Here is a 19,780-nt window from a genome sequence, read left to right on the forward strand (position 1 = left end):
GGGTAATCATGTTTGTGTGGATGCTGTGTAACGTACCCCCAGTTACAAACCCACTACACAAAATACCAGACAGTACACCATATGCAATTAAATGATAGAACTTTATGAATCTGAATATAGGGTTAGTAATGAAAATAAACAAAAAAAAGGGCCCAAGTCAAGTAGAAGTTACACTGGAGCTCACTCAGTAGTCATTCTTCCACCATCGATCTCCTCTGAACGTCGCCGACCTTCGGACCCTCAGATCCCAGCCCACTCAGTCCGGTGGTCTACCAGCTCTCTCCCCACGCATCTTCCCTCTTCACCTCTTCTCGACAAAAGACCACGAAAAACAACATCCTTCCAGATACACAAGACAATCAACAATCTCCGATTGGCTAACAGGCATAACTATCTCCAGCCATAACCCAAACATTGCTGCTACAGAGAAACCATTACCTCAGCAGTTAACGTTACAGAGAAGCTATTACATTAGCCTTAGCAGTGAAACATTATAAAGAAGCCATTATATATGATAATACATTTTGGTAAAAGGAACAATAGGGCGCACTATTATCTAAATGGGTTGAAGGTTCAAACCGGAGGTGCAAAGGGACACAACAGTTCTTGTGCAAGACTCCCAGAAGGTTAATTTACAGGTTGAATCTGTGGTAAAGAAGGCAAATGCAATTATGGTATTTATTTCAAGGGGAATGGAATAAAAGCAAGGAGATAATGCTGAGACTTTTAAGACACTAGTCAGTCCACATGGAGTATTGTCAACAGTTTTGGGCCCCATATCTCAAAAAGGATATGTTGTTATTGGAGAGAGTCAGGAGGAGGTTCGTGAGGATGATTCTGGAAATGAAGGGGTTAACATGAGGAGTGTTTGGCAGCTTTGGGCCTGTACTCACTGGAATTTAGAAGAATGCAGGAGGGCAGGGGAGAAACTCATCGAACCTACTGAATGTTGAAAGGTCTAGATAGGGTGGATATGGAAAGGATGTTTAGGATATGATGGGGGTATCCAGAACTAGAGGGCACAGCTTCAAAATTGAAGGGCAACCCTTTAGAACAGAGCTGAGGAATTTTTTTAGCCAGCGAATAGTAAATCTGTGGAATGGTCTGACACAGACTGTGGTGCAGGCCAAGTCCGTATGTATAGTTAAGACGAAAGTTGACAGTTTCCAGATCGGTCAGGGCATCAAAGAATATGGCAAGAACGCAGGTGGATGGGGTTGAGTGGGATCTGGAATCAGCCATGATAGACTGGCAGAGCAGACCTGATGGGCTGAATGGCCTAATTCAGCTCCTGTCTTATGGAATGGTGGCATCGCTTCTGCAATGGTTGGTTTCTGGAGTATTTTCACTGCCTGTGCTCCCAGCATCCTCCATTCCTATTCTTTTTCTTGTCAAATCAATCTATGATGTTTCAATTTTGTTGCCTGAGCTCATCTGATTGACCTGTAACAGTTTCTCATTGGATGTGGCCCAGGGCTACAAGCAATGTGGCTTTGTGGCTTTTCTGAAGCCTTGTGCCGAAAGTAATGTCTTTTGTACTTGTGCAGCTCAGGCTCAGGCGAACAGATCACCGGCAAACCTGCCATTTTACATAATAAATGGCTTCTTATCTGAGAATAGTCTCAGGTTTAGGAGATTATTCGGAGAAACTCCTTATGTCCATGTTCAACTGCTCTGAGTAAGTTATCCCAGAACAAGAATCAATTCACCAAACAGTTCACAAAATGGCAGCTGCAAGGACTGTCTGTCTGTCTAGGTACCATATCCGATGTGGATGTTGGTGACCATGGTTTTCCATATAGATCTATCCCTCTTTCTTTGGATGACTTCCATTTCTCGATGTGTAGCCACCTGGCTAGGCTTTTGATGTCCATGATATTTTTAACATTCTCCTGTAGAACCATAATTCAGCTGCTTCTAGTCTCTTTTCCATTGCTGGGGAAATGGTCCAGCATTCACCTCCATAAGTCAGGATACAATAAATGTAGCACTGCAGTATTCTGTTTTTAGTGTACGTGCTCATCTTTCTGTCTGTTAATATGGTCTTCATTTTTTGGAAAGCTGCTTTCACATTGTTATTCTGTATTTGATATCTGTGTCACACCTGCCATCACTTGTTATTAGACTGCCAAGATATCTGAATTTGTGAGACTGCAAAGACAGCCCACTGCCCGCTTCCCATTCTTATTTACTGCTTTGTAGATTGTAATTATTTCTGGCCAACAATGTGAGCATATGATGGCTCTTCACCTGTACTTGTTGGAGTTTAGATGAATGAGAGGGGATCTCATTGAAACTTATCAAATATTGAAAGGCTTAGAGTGGTTATGGAGAGGATGTTTCCTACAGTGGGGGAGTCTAGGACCAAAAGGCACAGCTACAGAGTAGAAGGAGCTCCCATTAGAACAAAGATGAGCAGGAAATTTTTCAGCCAGAGAGTGGTGAATCTGGGGAGCCAAGGGCATCAGAGGTTACAGGGAGAAGGTACCAGGATGGGGTTGAAAGGGAAAATTAAATCAGCCATGATATAATGGCACAGCAGGCTGGAAGGGCCAAATGGCCTATTTCTGCTCACATTTCTTATGGTTTATGATGTTAGTGTCTCGAGCAGAGCTGAGATGTTGGTTTCTTGGGGGGTTGTTTCTGTTCCTCTGACCAAAGGGTTGAATGATTATTTGGGCCTGGCAGGGAGGTTGTACCATTTTTGAGTTGTCTTCAATCCCCTCCAGCTGCCCCTCAAGATAATGTATGCGTTGATCCTGTTGTCTGTTTTCACCCTCAAGGGCACGGAGCCTCTGCTGCAGCCTTGCATTCTCTTGTTCGAGTTCCACTCGTTCTTCTTGAAGCTGTCTTATTACACCTAGAAACCTCTGCCTTTCTTGCTGTGCCTCTCTCTTGATCAACACCATGATGACTATTACCACAAACAGCACTGAACTGAAGACGAAAAGCAGAGCCCATCTGAAATTCCTTTCCTCCTCCAGCTCCTGGGAAAGATTTATAATTCTCGGTAGGTTGAATATACTGATGTCTTTGCCCGTGTCTCTTACAAAGAAAGACTCCAGTACCGCACGCACTTTATGGAACAATTCCATCCAGACTGTTCACCAGGCTGGTCTGCAATCAGAAGCACATTAGTCATAGTCATTCAGCACAGAAGTAGGCCATTTGGCCCAACTCAACAATGCTATCAAAAATGCTGAACCACCATTTCCCTGTATTTGGCCCAAATCCCTCTATTCCTTAACTGCCTACATACCTAACCGGTACAAATACCTTTTAAGCACTGATGAGCTTTGTCGTATACATCAAAACACGCAGTGAAATCTGTTGTTCGTGTCAATGACCAACACAGTCTGAGGATTTTACTGGGGACAGCCTGCAAGTATCACCATGTTTCTGGCACCAACATAGCGTACCCACAGCTTCCTAATCCCACTCATAGCGTACGCACAATGCACTAACTCTACTCATAGCGTACCCACAACTTCCTAACCCTACTCATAGCGTACCCACGACTTCCTAACCCCACTCATAGCGTACCCACAACTTCCTAACCCTACTCATAGCGTACCCACGACTTCCTAACCCCACTCATAGCGTACCCACAGCTTCCTAACCCCACTCATAGCGTACCCACAGCTTCCTAACCCTACTCATAGCGTACCCACAGCTTCCTAACCCCACTCATAGCGTACCCACAGCTTCCTAACCCCACTCATAGCGTACCCACAGCTTCCTAACCCCACTCATAGCGTACCCACAGCTTCCTAACCCCACTCATAGCGTACCCACAGCTTCCTAACCCCACTCATAGCGTACCCACAGCTTCCTAACCCCACTCATAGCGTACCCACAACTTCCTAACCCCACTCATAGCGTACCCACAACTTCCTAACCCCACTCATAGCGTACCCACAATGCACTAACCCCACTCATAGCGTACCCACAGCTTCCTAACCCCACTCATAGCGTACCCACAGCTTCCTAACCCCACTCATAGCGTACCCACAGCTTCCTAACCCCACTCATAGCGTACCCACAGCTTCCTAACCCCACTCATAGCGTACCCACAGCTTCCTAACCCCACTCATAGCGTACCCACAGCTTCCTAACCCCACTCATAGCGTACCCACAGCTTCCTAACCCCACTCATAGCGTACCCACAGCTTCCTAACCCCACTCATAGCGTACCCACAGCTTCCTAACCCCACTCATAGCGTACCCACAGCTTCCTAACCCCACTCATAGCGTACCCACAGCTTCCTAACCCCACTCATAGCGTACCCACAGCTTCCTAACCCCACTCATAGCGTACCCACAGCTTCCTAACCCCACTCATAGCGTACCCACAGCTTCCTAACCCCACTCATAGCGTACCCACAGCTTCCTAACCCCACTCATAGCGTACCCACAGCTTCCTAACCCCACTCATAGCGTACCCACAACTTCCTAACCCCACTCATAGCGTACCCACAGCTTCCTAACCCCACTCATAGCGTACCCACAGCTTCCTAACCCCACTCATAGCGTACCCACAGCTTCCTAACCCCACTCATAGCGTACCCACAACTTCCTAACCCCACTCATAGCGTACCCACAGCTTCCTAACCCCACTCATAGCGTACCCACAGCTTCCTAACCCCACTCATAGCGTACCCACAGCTTCCTAACCCCACTCATAGCGTACCCACAATGCACTAACTCTACTCATAGCGTACCCACAGCTTCCTAACCCCACTCATAGCGTACCCACAGCTTCCTAACCCCACTCATAGCGTACCCACAGCTTCCTAACCCCACTCATAGCGTACCCACAATGCACTAACTCTACTCATAGCGTACCCACAGCTTCCTAACCCCACTCATAGCGTACCCACAGCTTCCTAACCCCACTCATATGTCTAGGAATGTGGGAGAACCTGGAGCACCCGGAAGAAACCCACATGGTCACAGGGTGAATATACAAACTCCTTATAGACGGTGGTAGGAATTGAACCGTGATCGGTGATCACTGGCATGTAAAACAACTATGCTAGCTGCCATGCCACTGTGCTGGTCTTACGCTACTGGATGGTCCCGAGGTACACTGCGATTGTACCCACCTTTCCCATCTCTGGCTGCTTTTTCCATATACACACCACCTTCTGTGTGGGAAACACTTGCCTCTCAGGTCCCCTTTAAATAAACTTATGCCCGTTAGTTTGAGAGTCCTCTGCCTTTCCTGAGGGAAAACACTGAATACCCCATTTGTAATATAAACTTCTACAAGGTTACTGAATTAACCACTCTGCACTTTAATTACATACGTCACTCCATACAGATACCTTCTGCACTGTGACTGTTGCTTCCATACGCTGTCTGCAGGGTGCGAACCCGATTTGGACGCAGTGCTCCACGTGTCCTCTAACCAATGTTCTGCAATATGACGTCCCAACCGTACTCAAATCCTTAGCCTCTGAAGGCAGGCAGGCTAAACACTCTACCCACCTGTGTTCCTGTCTTCAGGGATGGATAAACTTGTAGCCCAAGCCTTCTCCCCCACCCCACAACGCCCAATGCACCAACACTTCTGAGGTCCCTGCTGTTGGCTGTCTGCCTGGCCAATATCACACCACACAAATGCACCACCTCTCATTAGTTCTGATTCAATCGATTACTGCTTCAGTTGCTCCATCACAGTGCACAGAACAGTACAGGCCCTTCAGCCAATCTGTCTCTACTACCACTCCTGTCAGGGAATTCCACACGTCCACCACTCTCTGTAAAAACCCACCTCTGACATCCCTCCTTTCAATCACCTTAAAATTATGTCTTGTTTTAGCCATTTCCACCCTGATAAAAAAAACCACTGGCTGCTCACTCAATCTACACTGTTTTCACACCTGTACACCTCTACATAGTCTCTTTTCCTCCTTTGCCCCCAAAGTGAAAAGCCCGAGCTTGCTCCACCTTTCTTCATAAGGCATGCTGTCCAATCCCGGCAACTCCCTGGTAAAGCTGCAGCCTTTCTGAAGCTTCCACATCCGCCCCATAGTGGGACGGCCAGAACTGAACACAAACTCCAGGTCTGGTCTAACCAGCATTTTATATAGCTACAAGATTATCTCTCTGCTCTTGAACCCAAACCCCTGACTAACAAAGGCCAAAATACCATATGCTGCCTCAACCACCCTATCAACTCTGAGGGATCTATGGATGTGGGCACCAAGTTCACCCGTTCACCCACACTGCTATAATCTTGCCTTCAAGTTTGACGTTCCACAGTGAAATCACTTCACACTTCCCACACTGCAGTAGTGTCGTGGTTACTGTGACACTATTACTGCTCGGGGCACTGCATTTCAATTCTGATGTCATCCGTAAGGAGTTTGTACGTCTTCCGCATGGATTTAGGGGTTTTCCCTGAGAGCTCTGCTTTCCCTCCACAGTCCAAAGATGTACCAGGTGGTAGGTTAATTGGTCATTTTAAATTTTCCTGGGTTAAACTGGGTTTGCTGGATGGCACTGCTGCAAAGTGCTGGAGGGCCTGTTTCATGCTGTAGCTCAATAAATAAAACTCCATCTGCCTCTTCTCCGTCTAGCTCTGCATCCTATTAGTGTCCTGTTACAACCATAAACAACTTTCTACACTACCCAGGATACCACTGCGGCAGTGTTGGCGTGTGGCCAAGCGGTTAAGGTGTTGGACTAGTGATCTGAAGGTCATGAATTCGAGCCTCAGCTGAGGCACTTAAAACCACACATTGCTCCTGCACCTACACGTTTATAGCCCAGCGGCGGCGATTGGTCCAGTACGGACAAGACAAGACAAGTCATCTGCAAACTCATTAACACAACCTCAAAAATCACAAAGAGCATAGGTCCCAGAACCTATCAAGTTCAAGTTTAATTGCCTTTCAACGGTACATGAATACGACCAAACAAATTATGTGGTTATTCTGGGACCAAGGTGCAAAACACAGTACCAACAGTCACAGGCACATACAGCATCTACAGAATCATAATCAGAATCAGGTTTAATATCACCAGCAGATGTTGTGAGGGAGAGGGAGTTTGCAACAGTGACTTTTCTATTGCTCATGGTGGGTTAAAATGTAAAAGACATGTTGAGGTGAGTTTAACAGGTGACATTCGTTCATTAGCATAGCTAAAGTTATTTAAACTAGCTGGCTGGCTGCTAAGGAGCTACTCTATTGATGTCCTACGTGATGAGGCCAAACTCCCTGTAGACTTGCTTAAAGTTGTAATAGAATAAACATGATAATATAATATAAGTACATATTTTAATGTCACATTCTTTGCATATACCCAACTTGGTTTACAGATTAGACAAAATCACTAAACAAAGTATTACATACACCCTTGGAGGTCGATTGGGGGTGGGGGGGATATGGGGTTGCAGGGGGCAGGGGTGCTACCTCCCTGAAGTGAGTTTTTGCAGGGTGGGATGTCTGAAATCCCCAGGGTCTGACAAGGTATTCCCTTGGACCCTACAGGAAGAAAGTGCAGATATTACTGGGGCCCAAGCAGAGATATTCAAATCATTGAGGTGTGCCAGTGTTGTTCTGCTGTTTAAAGAAGGCTCTAAAAATAAACCAGGAATTTATAGGCCAGTGAGTCTGACATCAGTTAACATAGAAACATAGAAAATAGGTGCAGGAGTAGGCCATTCGGCCCTTCGAGCCTGCACCGCCATTTATTATGATCATGGCTGATCATCCAACTCAGAACCCTGCACCAGCCTTCCCTCCATACCCCCTGATCCCTGTAGCCACAAGGGCCATATCTAACTCCCTCTTAAGTATAGCCAATGAACTGGTCTCAACTGTTTCCTGTGGCTGAGAATTCCACAGATTCACCACTCTCTGTGTGAAGAAGTTTTTCCTAATCTCGGTCCTAAAAGGCTTCCCCTTTATCCTCAAACTGTGACCCCTCGTTCTGGACTTCCCCAACATCGGGAACAATCTTCCTGCATCTAGCCTGTCCAATCCCTTTAGGATTTTATACGTTTCAATCAGATCCCCCTCAATCTTCTAAATTCCAACAAGTACAAGCCCAGTTCATCCAGTCTTTCTTCATATGAAAGTCCTGCCATCCCAGGAATCAATCTGGTGAACCTTCTTTGTACTCCCTCTATGGCAAGGATGTCTTTCTTCAGATTAGGGGACCAAAACTGCACACAATACTCCAGGTGCGGTCTCACCAAGGCCTTGTACAACTGCAGTAGTACCTCCCTGCTCCTGTACTTGAATCCTCTCGCTATCAATGCCAGCATACCATTCGCCTTTTTCACCGCCTGCTGTACCTGCATGCCCACTTTCAATGACTGGTGTATAATGACACCCAGGTCTCGTTGCACCTCCCCGTTTCCTAATCGGCCACCATTCAGATAATAATCTGTTTTCCTATTTTTGCCACCAAAGTGGATAACTTCACATTTATCCACATTAAATTGCATCTGCCATGAATTTGCCCACTCACCCAACCTATCCAAGTCACCCTGCATCCTCTTAGCATCCTCCTCACAGCTAACACTGCCGCCCAGCTTCGTGTCATCTGCAAACTTGGAGATGCTGCATTTAATTCCCTCATCCAAGTCATTAATATATATTGTAAACAACTGGGGTCCCAGCACTGAGTCTTGCGGTACCCCACTAGTCACTGCCTGCCATTCTGAAAAGGTCCCGTTTATTCCCACTCTTTGCTTCCTGTCTGCTAACCAATTCTCTATCCACATCAATACCTTACGCCCAATACCGTGTGCTTTAAGTTTGCACACTAATCTCCTGTGTGGGACCTTGTCAAAAGCCTTTTGAAAATCCAAATATACCACATCCACTGGTTCTCCCCTATCCACTCTACTAGTTACATCCTCAAAAAATTCTATGAGATTTGTCAGACATGATTTTCCTTTCACAAATCCATGCTGACTTTGTCCGATGATTTCACCGCTTTCCAAATGTGCTGTTATCACATCTTTGATAACTGACTCCAGCAGTTTCCCCACCACCGACGTTAGGCTAACCGGTCTATAATTCCCTGGTTTCTCTCTCCCTCCTTTTTTAAGAAGTGGGGTTACATTAGCCACCCTCCAATCCTCAGGAACTAGTCCAGAATCTAATGAGTTTTGAAAAATTATCACTAATGCATCCACTATTTCTTGGGCTACTTCATTAAGCACTCTGGGATGCAGACCATCTGGCCCTGGGGATTTATCTGCCTTTAATCCCTTCAATTTACCCAACACCACTTCCCTACTAACATGTATTTTGCTCAGTTCCTCCATCTCACTGGACCCTCTGTCCTCTACTATTTCTGGAAGATTATTTATGTCCTCCTTAGTGAAGACAGAACCAAAGTAATTATTCAATTAGTCTGCCGTATCCTTGCTCCCCATAATCAATTCACCTGTTTCTGTCTGTAGGGGACCTACATTTGTCTTTACCAGTCTTTTCCTTTTTACATATCTATAAAAGCTTTTAGTCAGTTTTTATGTTCCCTGCCAGTTTTCTCTCATAATCTTTTTTCCCCTTCCTAATTAAGCCCTTTGCCCTCCTCTGCTGAACTCTGAATTTCTCCCAGTCCTCAGGTGAGCCACTTTTTCTGGCTAATTTGTATGCTTCTTCTTTGGAATTGATACTATCCCTAATTTCTCTTGTCAGCCACGGGTGCACTACCTTCCTTGATTTATTCTTTTGCCAAACTGGGATGAACAATTGTTGTAGTTCATCCATGCAATCCTTAAATGCTTGCCATTGCATATCCACCGTCAATCCTTTAAGTGTCATTTGCCAGTCTATCTTAGCTAATTCACGTCTCATACCTTCAAAGTTACCCCTCTTTAAGTTCAGAACCTTTGTTTCTGAATTAACTATGTCACTCTCCATCTTAATGAAGAATTCCACCATATTATGGTCACTCTTACCCAAGGGGCCTCTCACGACAAGATTGCTAATTAACCCTTATTCATTGCTGAAAACCCAGTCTGGAATAGCCTGCTCTCTAGTTGTGGGAAGGTTATTGGCAGGTTTTCTAAGGGACTGGATATATAAGTACTTTGGTTAGGGAGCTGGAGCTGGATGAATTTCGGATCATTCGGGAGGCAGAGGCAGAGGCAGAAATAGAGAGGAGTTACAGGGAGATAGTCACCCCTAAGGGTCAGGAGACAGGTAGCTGGGTGACTGTCAGGAGAGGGAAGGGGAATAGACAGAATGAGCAGAGCACCACTGTGGCCGTTCCCACCAATAAGTATATCATTTTGGATACTGTTGATGGGGACGACCTACCAGTTACAGTGGTTGCGTCTCTGGCACCAAGACTGGACCCTCAGCTCAGAAGGGAAGGAGAGAAAAGAGGAGAGCAGTAGTGATAGGGGATTCGATAGTTAGGGGGACAGATAAGAGATTCTGTGGAAGAGATCGAGAATCCTGGATGGTCTGTTGCCTCCCTTGTGCCAAGGTCCACGATATCTCGGATTGAGTTCTCAGTATTCTCAAGAGTGAGGGTGAGCAGCCGGATGTCGTGGTCCATGTAGGGACCAATGACGTGGCTAGGAAGAGTGAGGAGGTACTGAAAGGAGAGTTTAGGGAGTTAGGCACCAAGTTAAAGGACAGGACCTCCAGGATGGCAATCTCAGGATTGCTACCACTGACACGTGCAGGCGGGTTTAGGAATAGTAATATAGCGCAGATCAACACGTAGCTGAAGACATGGTGCAGGAGGGAGGACTTCAGATTTATAGATAATTGGGCAGTTTTCCAGGGAAGGTGGGACCTGTTCCAGCGGGACGGTTTACATCTGAACTGAAGGGGGACAAATATTCTTGCAGGTAGGTTTGCTAGAGAGGCTGCAGTGGATTTAAACTAGATACAAGGGGGGAGGAGAACCAGAGTGTAGGAACAGATGTAGGGGAGAAGGAAGAAAAAGGAGATAGTAAAGTTGTTTGCACCGTTAGTGATAAACAGAGAGTAAGAGGCAGAAAATTTCTTAAATGCATTTATTTTAATGCTAGGAGCATTGTAAGAAAGGTGGATGAGCTTAGAGCATGGATTGATACCTGGAAGTATGATGTTGTAGCTATTAGTGAAACATGGTTGCAGGAGGGGTGTGAATGGCAACTAAATATTCTTGGATTTTGTGCTTCAGGTGTGATAGAATCGGAGGGTCAAGAGGAGGGGGTGTTGCATTGCTTGTCGGAGAAAATATTACAGCAGTGCTCTGGCAGGATAGACTAGAGGGCTCGTCTAGGGAGGCTATTTGGGTGGAATTGAGGAATGGGAAAGGTGTAGTAACACTTATAGGGGTGTATTATATACCACTAAATGGGGAGCAAGAATTGGAGGAGCAAATTTGTAAGGAGATAGCAGACATTTGTAATAAGCACAAGGTTATCATTGTGGGAGATTTTAATTTTCCACACATAGACTGGGAAGCCCATTCTGTAAAAGGGCCGGATGATTTGGAGTTTGTAAAATGTGTGCAGGACAGTTTTTTGCAGCAATACATAGGGGTACAAACCAGAGAAGGGGCAGTGTTGGATCTCCTGTTAGGGAATGAGATAGGTAAGGTGACAGAGGTTTGTGTTGGGGAACACTTCGGGTCCAGTGATCACAATGCCATTAGTTTCAATATAATTATGGAGAGGATAGGTTCAGACCCAGGGTTGAGATTTTTCATTGGAGAAAGGCTAACTTTAAGGAGATGCGAAAGGATTTGGAAGGAATGGATTGGGACAATTTGTTTTATAGGAAGGATGTAATAGAGAAATGGGGGTCATTTAAAGGTGAAATTTTGAGGGTACAGAATCTTTATGTTCCTGTTAGGTTGAAAGGAAAGGTTAAAAGTTTGAGAGAGCCATGGTTTTTAAGGGATATTGGAAACTTGGTTCGGAAAAAGAGAGGTATCTACAATAAATATAGGCAGCATGGAGTAAATGAGGTGCTCGAGGAATATAAAGTATGTAAAAAGAATCTTAAAGAAATTAGCAAAGCTAAAAGAAGATATGAGGTTGTTTTGGCCAGTAAGGTGAAAATAAATCCAAAGGGTTTCTGCAGTTATATTAATAGCAAAAGGATAGTGAGGGATAAGGGTGGTCCCTTAGAGAATCAGAGTGGACAGCTATGTGTAGAGCCAAAAGAAATGGGGGAGATTTTGAACAATTTCTTTTCTTCGGTATTCACTAAGGAGAAGGATATTGAATTGTGTAAGGTAAGGGAAACAGGTAGGGAAATTATGGAAACTATAATGATTAAAGAAGAGCAAGCTCTGGCGCTTTTAAGGAATATAAAAGTGGATAAGTCTCCGGGTCCTGACAGGATATTCCCTACCACCTTGAGGGAAGTTAGTGCAGAAATAGCAGGGGCTCTGACAGAAATATTTCAAATGTCATTGGAAACGGGGATGGTGCTGGAGGATTAGCGTACTGCTCATGTTGTTCCATTGTTTAAAAAGGGTTCTAAGAGTAAACCTAGGAATTATCGGCCTGTGAGTTTGACGTCAGTGGTGGGTAAATTGATGGAAAGTATTCTTTGAGATGGTATATATAATTATCTGGATACACAGGGTCTGATTAGGAACAGTCAACATGGATTTGTGCGTGGAAAGTCATGTTTGACAAATCTTATTGAATTTTTTGAAGAGGTTACTAGGAAAGTTGACGAGGGTAAAGCGGTGGATGTTGTCTATATGGACTTCAGTAAGGCCTTTGACAAGGTTCCACATGGAAGGTTAGTTAGGAAGGTTCAATCGTTAGGTATTAATATTGAAATAGTAAACTGGATTCAGCAGTGGCTGGATGGGAGACGCCAGAGGGTAGTGGTGGATAGCTGTTTGTCAGATTGGAGGCCAGTGACTAGTGGTGTGTCTCAGGGATCTGTACTGGGTCCAATGTTGTTTGTCATATACATTAATGATCTGGATGATGGGGTGGTAAATTGGATTAGTAAATATGCAGATGATACTAAGATAGGTGGTGTTGTGGATAATGAAGTAGGTTTTCAAAGCTTTCAGGGAGATTTAGGCCAGTTAGAAGAGTGGGCTGAAAGATGGCAGATGGAGTTTAATGCTGAAAAATGTGAGGAGCTACATTTTGGTAGGACTAATCAAAATAGGACATACATGGTAAATGGTAGGACATTGAAGAATGCAGTAGAACAGAGGGATCTAGGAATAATGGTGAATAGTTCCCTGAAGGTGGAATCTCATGTGGATAGGGTGGTGAAGAATGCTTTTGGTATGCTGGCCTTTATAAATCAGAGCATTGAGTATAGAAGTTGGGATGTAATATTTAAATTGTAGAAGGCATTGGTGAGGCCAAATTTGGAGTATTGTGTACAGTTCTGGTCACTGAATTATAGGAAAGATGTCAACAAAATAGAGAGAGTACAGAGAAGGTTTACCAGAATGTTACCTGGGTTTCATCACCTAACTTACAGAGAAAGGTTGAACAAGTTGGGTCTTTAATCTTTGGAGCGTAGAAGGTTGAGGGGGGACTTGATAGAGGTATTTAAGATTATGAGGGCGATAGATAGAGTTGACGTGGATAGGCTTTTTCCTTTGAGAGTAGGGGAGATTCAAACAAGAAGACATAAGTTGAGAGTTAAAGGGCAAAAGTTTAGGGGTAACATGAGGGGCAACTTCTTTACTCAGAGAGTGGTAGGTGTGTGAAACGAGCTTCCAGCAGAAGTGGTTGAGGCAGGTTCGATGTTGTCATTTAAAGTTAAATTGGATAGATATATGGACTGGATAGATATATGGACAGGAAAGGAATGGAGGGTTATGGGCTGAGTGCAGGTTGGTGGGAGTAGGTGAGAGTAAGCGGTCGGCATGGACTAGAAGGGCTGAGGTGGTCTGTTTCTGTGCTGTAATGGTTATATGGTTATATGGACTGATTAAGGATCGTCATCATGGCTTTGTGCATGGTAGGTCATGTCTAACCAATCTTACAGAGTTTTTCAAGGAAGTTACCAGGAACGTAGATGAAGGCAAGGCAGTGACTGTCGTCTACATGGACTTTTAATGAGGCATTTAACAAGGTCCCATGGGGAGGCTAGTCAGAAAGGTTCAGTCACTTGGCATTCAGGATGAGGTAGTAAATTGGCTTTGTGGGAGAAGCCAGGGAGTGGTAGTAGATTGCTGTCTCTCTGAAGGCCTGTGACTAGTCCTGTGCTGCTGGGAGCATTGTTGTTTGTCATCTATATCAATGATCTGGATGAAAATGTGGTCAACTAGATCAGCAAATTTCCAGATGACACCAAGATTGGGGGTGTAGCAGACAGTGAGGAAGGCTATCATGGCTTGCAGAGGGATCAGCTGGGAAAATGGGCTGAAAAATGGGTGACAGAACTTAATGCAGACAAGTGTGAGGTGTTGCACTTCGGTAGGACAAACCAGGGTAGGTCTTGCAGAGAACAGTAGGGCACTGAAGAGTGTGATAGAACAAAGGGATCTGTGAAAGGTCCATAATTCATTGAAAGTGATGTCACAGGTAGATAGAACCAACACATATTCCACTCTCCCCTCCTACCCCTCCTCACAGTCCCCTACCCTGCTCTCATGACTATACCCCTCCCCCACACAAAACCACCACGGTGGGCTTCACGGCTGAACAGGTGAGAAGACAGCTGAAACGTCTCAACCCAAGCAAGGCTGCAGGACCGGATGGTGTCAGTACCAGGGTGCTCAAAGCCTGTGCCCCTCAGCTGTGTGGAGTACTTCGCCATGTCTTCAACCTGAGCCTGAGGCTCCAGAGGGTTCCTGTACTGTGGAAGATGTCCTGCCTTGTCCCTGTGCTGAAGACGCCGCGCCCCAGCATCCTCAATGACTACAGACCGGTGGCATTGACCTCCCACATCATGAAGACCCTGGAGAGAGTTGTTCTGGAGCTGCTCGGCCTATGGTCAGACCACACTTAGATCCCCTCCAGTTCGCCTACCAGCCCCGACTAGGAGTTGAGGATGCCATCGTCTACCTGCTGAACCATGTCTACGCCCACCTGGACAAGCCAGCGAGCACTGTGAGGGTCATGTTTTTTGACTTCTCCAGTGCGTTCAACACCATCCGCCCTGCTCTGCTGGGGGAGAAGCTGACAGCGATGCAGGTGGATGCTTCCCTGGTGTCATGGATTCTTGATTACCTGACTGGCAGACCACAGTACGTGTGCTTGCAACACTGTGTGTCCGACAGAGCGATCAGCAGCACTGGGGCTCCACAGGGGACTGTCTTGTCTTCCTTTCTCTTCACCATTTACACCTCAGACTTCAACTACTGCACAGAGTCTTGTCATCTTCAGAAGTTTTCTGATGACTCTGCCATAGTTGGATGCATCAGCAAGGGAGATGAGGTTGAGTACAGGGCTACGGTAGGAAACTTTGTCACATGGTGTGAGCAGAATTATCTGCAGCTTAATGTGAAAAAGACTAAGGAGCTGGTGGTAGACCTGAGGAGAGCTAAGGTACCGGTGACCCCCGTTTCCATCCAGGGGGTAAGTGTGGACATGGTGGAGGATTACAAATACCTGGGGATACGAATTGACAATAAACTGGACTGGTCAAAGAACACTGAGGCTGTCTACAAGAAGGGTCAGAGCCGTCTCTATTTCCTGAGGAGACTGAGGTCCTTTAACATCTGCTGGACGATGCTGAGGATGTTCTATGAGTCTGTGCTGGCCAGTGCTATCATGTTTGCTGTTGTATGCTGGGGCAGCAGGCTGAGGGTAGTAGACACCAACAGAATCAACAAACTCATTCGTAAGGCCAGTGATGTTGTGGGGATGGAACTGGACTCTCTGACGGTGGTGTCTGAAAAGAGGATGCTGTCCAAGTTGCATGCCATCTTGGTCAATGTCTCCCATCCACTACATAATGTACTGGGTGGGCACAGGAGTACATTCAGCCGGAGACTCATTCCACGGAGATGCAGCACAGAGCATCATACGAAGTCATTTCTGCCTGTGGCCATCAAATTTTACAACTCCTCCCTTGGAGAGTCAGACACCCTGAGTCGATAGGCTCCTCCTGGACTTATTTCATACTTTACTGGCATAATTTACATATTACTATTTAACTATTTATGGTTCTATTACTATTTATTATTTATGGTGCAACTGTAACGAAAACCAATTTCCCCTGGGATCAATAAAGTATGACTATGACTATAGGGTCATAATGAAAGCGTTTGGCACTTTGGCCTTCATAAATCTAAGTTTTGAGTACGGGAGATGGGATGGTATAGATAAGGTTAATACAAGCAGGGTTTTCCTGCAAAGGTTGGGTAGGATTTCAATCAGAAGTCAAGGGTTAAGGGTGAAAAGTTAAAATTTTAAGGGGAACATGGCGGGAAACCTGATTCAGAGGGTCATGGAATGAGCTGCCAGCACAAGTGGTCCATGAGAGCTCAATTTCAATGTGAAAGAGAAGTTTGGATAGGTACATGGATGGAAGGTGTTTGGAGGGTTATGGTCCTTGTGCAGATTGATGGGAGGAGGCAGTTTAAATGGTTTCAGCATGGACTAGATGGGCTGAAGGGCCTGTTTCTGTGCTGTATGACTCTCTAACTATAAAAAAGACATAAACACCTTTGGTTAACCCCATATAACCCACTGCAGTCGAATGTGACACTATCTTACTGGGAGGTAAGAACATATCCTTTAGGATTCGAGATTGCTCATTGTCATTCTTCAGTAATAAGCATAAAGGAGAATGAAATGACATCAGCAAGCTTATCAAACACAGACATCCTCATGCAACTCACTTGTATACAATGAGCAACAAGGTTGCCAGCACTGACATCTGAGTCAAACACCCGTCTGCCTCCTGCCACCTTTGGATCCAATTTGCCAAAACACCCATGTGCCCTGACTTTCTGGACCAGCCCACCGGGCAGGATGTTGTCAGAAGCTTTGCAGAAGTCCATGGTTATTACAGCTACCACGTTTCCTTCATTAATTTTCTCAGTTACCTCATCAACAGACTCAGCTGTCTGTCAGGCAGGATTTCCCTCGCCATAAACCAGGCTGCCTATCCAGGTGATCCGCAATACTCTCCCTACCTGAGGCAGTGGAGGAGGTAGGTAGAAACACAGAAAACCTACAGCACAATACAGGCCCTTCGGCCCACAATGCTGTGCCAAACATGTACTTACTTAGAAATTACCTAAGGTTACCCATTGCCATCAATCTTTCTAAGCTCCATGTACCTATCCCAGAGTCTCTTTAAAGATCTTACTGTATCCACCTCCACTGCCATCGCCGGCAGCCCATTCCACACACTCACCACTCTCTGCATAAAAAAACTTACCCCTGACATCTCCTCTGTACCTACTTCCAAGCACCTTAAAACTGTACCTTCTCATGCTAGCCATTTCAGCCCTGGGAAAAAGCATCTGACTATTCACATGAACAATGCCTCTCATCATCTTATACATCTCTATCAGGTCACCTCTCATCCTCCACCACTCACATTGCAGCATTTAGATGAGTGGGTGGTCATCAGGGACAGTGTGGGCCTCTGCAATACAACATCCTGAATGGGACATTGCCCTCGAGCTGTGTCTGAACCAACGCACACTGTTATCTCCTTGCTACTGTAGTCTACCTCTTCATATATCTGGCAGTAGACACTTTTAGACCATAAGACACTTTCAAGGCATGCCCTAGGATCCCTGCTCTTTTAAAGTCCTGTTTGGATTCTCCCCAACAAGAACAAAGCATGCCTTCTATGTTGTGAAATTTCATCCCCATTCTCATGCAGACCCTGACCTCTTGTTGGGGATGGCACAGTAGTGTAGGGCTTCACAGCACCAGGAACTCAGAATGAATTCCCGCTGCTGCTGTAAGCAGTTTGTACACTCTCCCCGTGACCGTGTGTGTTTCCTCCCACAGTCCAAAGATATACAGGCTAGTAGGCAAATTGGTCACATGGTGTGATTTACCAGGTCACATGGGTGAATTGGTCACATGGTGTGATTTACCAGGGTCGCCTCATTGGGTTGGAAGGGCCTATTACTGTGTTGTATCTCTAAATAAATAAATTATCTCACCTTTAGAAGCCTCCTACTCTCCTGAGGTCCTCTTGTCTGCAAACATCTTCTTCCAATCAACGTTTATAAGCCGCTAACTCACAAGACCAAACTTCACCCTACCCCAGTTTGGAACTTGAAGCTGTAGACAGGTTCTATCCATTTTCAGAACTATTTTTAAAAATAGAGCGATGGTCACCGGTCCTAAACGCTCCCCTCACAGAGACATCATTCACTTACCTTGCAGTAAAAGCCAAGAGAAGGTAGAGTGCTGCCCAAGGAAACTTTCCTGACCTATTTCACAAGCTCCATCCCATCTAAGCCCTTACCAGAATGGCAATCCCAGTCTATTGGGAAAGTTAGAATACCAACTATGACAGCCCTTTTACTCCTACACTCCTGCACAATCTCCCTTTGTATTTGTTCCTCCAATTCCCAAAGTCCATTAGGGGACTCGGCAATGTGGTCGTCCTCATCTCCACCCGTAAATTCCCTTTGGATGACCAAACAGGGCCTTCAGTCCACAATGTTGTGCTGACCTTTTAACCTACTCTAAGATCAATCTAACCCTTCCCTCCCATGTAGACTTCTATTATTTCTATCCTCCATGTGCTCAAAATTATCCTAAATATCCCTAATGTTTTTGCCTCAACCACCATCCTTCGCAGGGCATTCGACTCTCCCACCACACTCTGTAAAAAACATTTATCTCTGACATCCAGTTCGGCTTGGGCTCGATGGGCCGAAAGGCCTGTTTCTGTGCTGTACTTTTCTATGACTCTATCCCTCCTGTACTTTCCTCCAATCGCCTTAAGATTCTGCATCCCTATACAGTATTGGCCATTTCCGCCCCGGGACAGTCTCTGGCCGTCCACTCTATCTACGCTTCTTATCATTTTGTACACCTCGATCCAGTCACCTCTCATCCTCCTTCGCTCTAAGGAAAAAGCCCTAACTCGCTCAACTTATCCTCATCAGGCATAAGACATGAAAATCCTTCAGTAATTCCACTTAGGACTACTGATGTGGCGCTCACATTAAACATCGGAAGATCGATTAAATCTTTTCCTATTTCCTTACAACCGCAGTTTCTCGGGTCTTTCTGCCCGTGTTGTAGGTACAATATCGCCTCTGCTAGTCGCCTCCAAACTCCTCACCTCCAGCCATGCTTTTCCAACACCTCCAGTCAGTTAAAGCACCGTCTCCCTGGGACTTGCCGAGGAACCAGGAAACAAACTTACGTGTTCCCTTTCATGGGCGTGGGTGTTTTTCTGGCGAGTTCGTGCCCGACACCGCCCCCTAGGCTTGAGTCGACGTAGTAGTATTCAGTTTCGGTAAGATCATATTAATGCTGTCAATATAGTGTCAAATTACCCCGACCCCAACAAAATTGCAAAGAAAACAGTTTTATTGGCACTTCTTGTACTTTCAGACATACTGAACAACATATCAAAAGTTGAACGGAAACGGAGCCCGGGAAAGTAAAACAAATCTAACGTTAAAAAATGGCCGCCGTGAAAAGAATGGGACCCCTGTGGCGATCCGCTGTCCAGCTCACACCGGCAGAGGGCCGGCCCCGGAAAGGGCGCCAGGCCATCTTCACCAGCAGGGGGAAAATCCCGCGCGCGGAAAGGATCTGGGAATATGCAGTCCCGCCCAGGGAGGCCGGGAACGGTAAGGCTTTAAAGCAGGCCGCGAAGTTTGAATAAATCTCTTTATCGCAACTCCAACTCACCGACTACGTGTGGTTATTTTAGCGCTG

At 45.6% G+C, this 19,780-nt stretch overlaps 1 long non-coding RNA gene across 1 annotated transcript; it reads right to left on the reverse strand.

Moving 5' to 3' along the window:
- Positions 1–82: 82 nt before the first annotated feature.
- On the reverse strand, positions 83–19,298 carry LOC140187303 (uncharacterized). The gene is made up of 2 exons (XR_011883056.1): positions 19,176–19,298; positions 83–3,117 (listed from the first exon to the last, which is right to left on the reverse strand). It is a non-coding gene; the product is annotated as an uncharacterized lncRNA (long non-coding RNA).
- Positions 19,299–19,780: the final 482 nt, after the last annotated feature.

Source organism: Mobula birostris, chromosome 24, assembly GCF_030028105.1.
Source record: "Mobula birostris isolate sMobBir1 chromosome 24, sMobBir1.hap1, whole genome shotgun sequence".
Lineage (NCBI taxonomy): Eukaryota > Metazoa > Chordata > Chondrichthyes > Myliobatiformes > Myliobatidae > Mobula > Mobula birostris.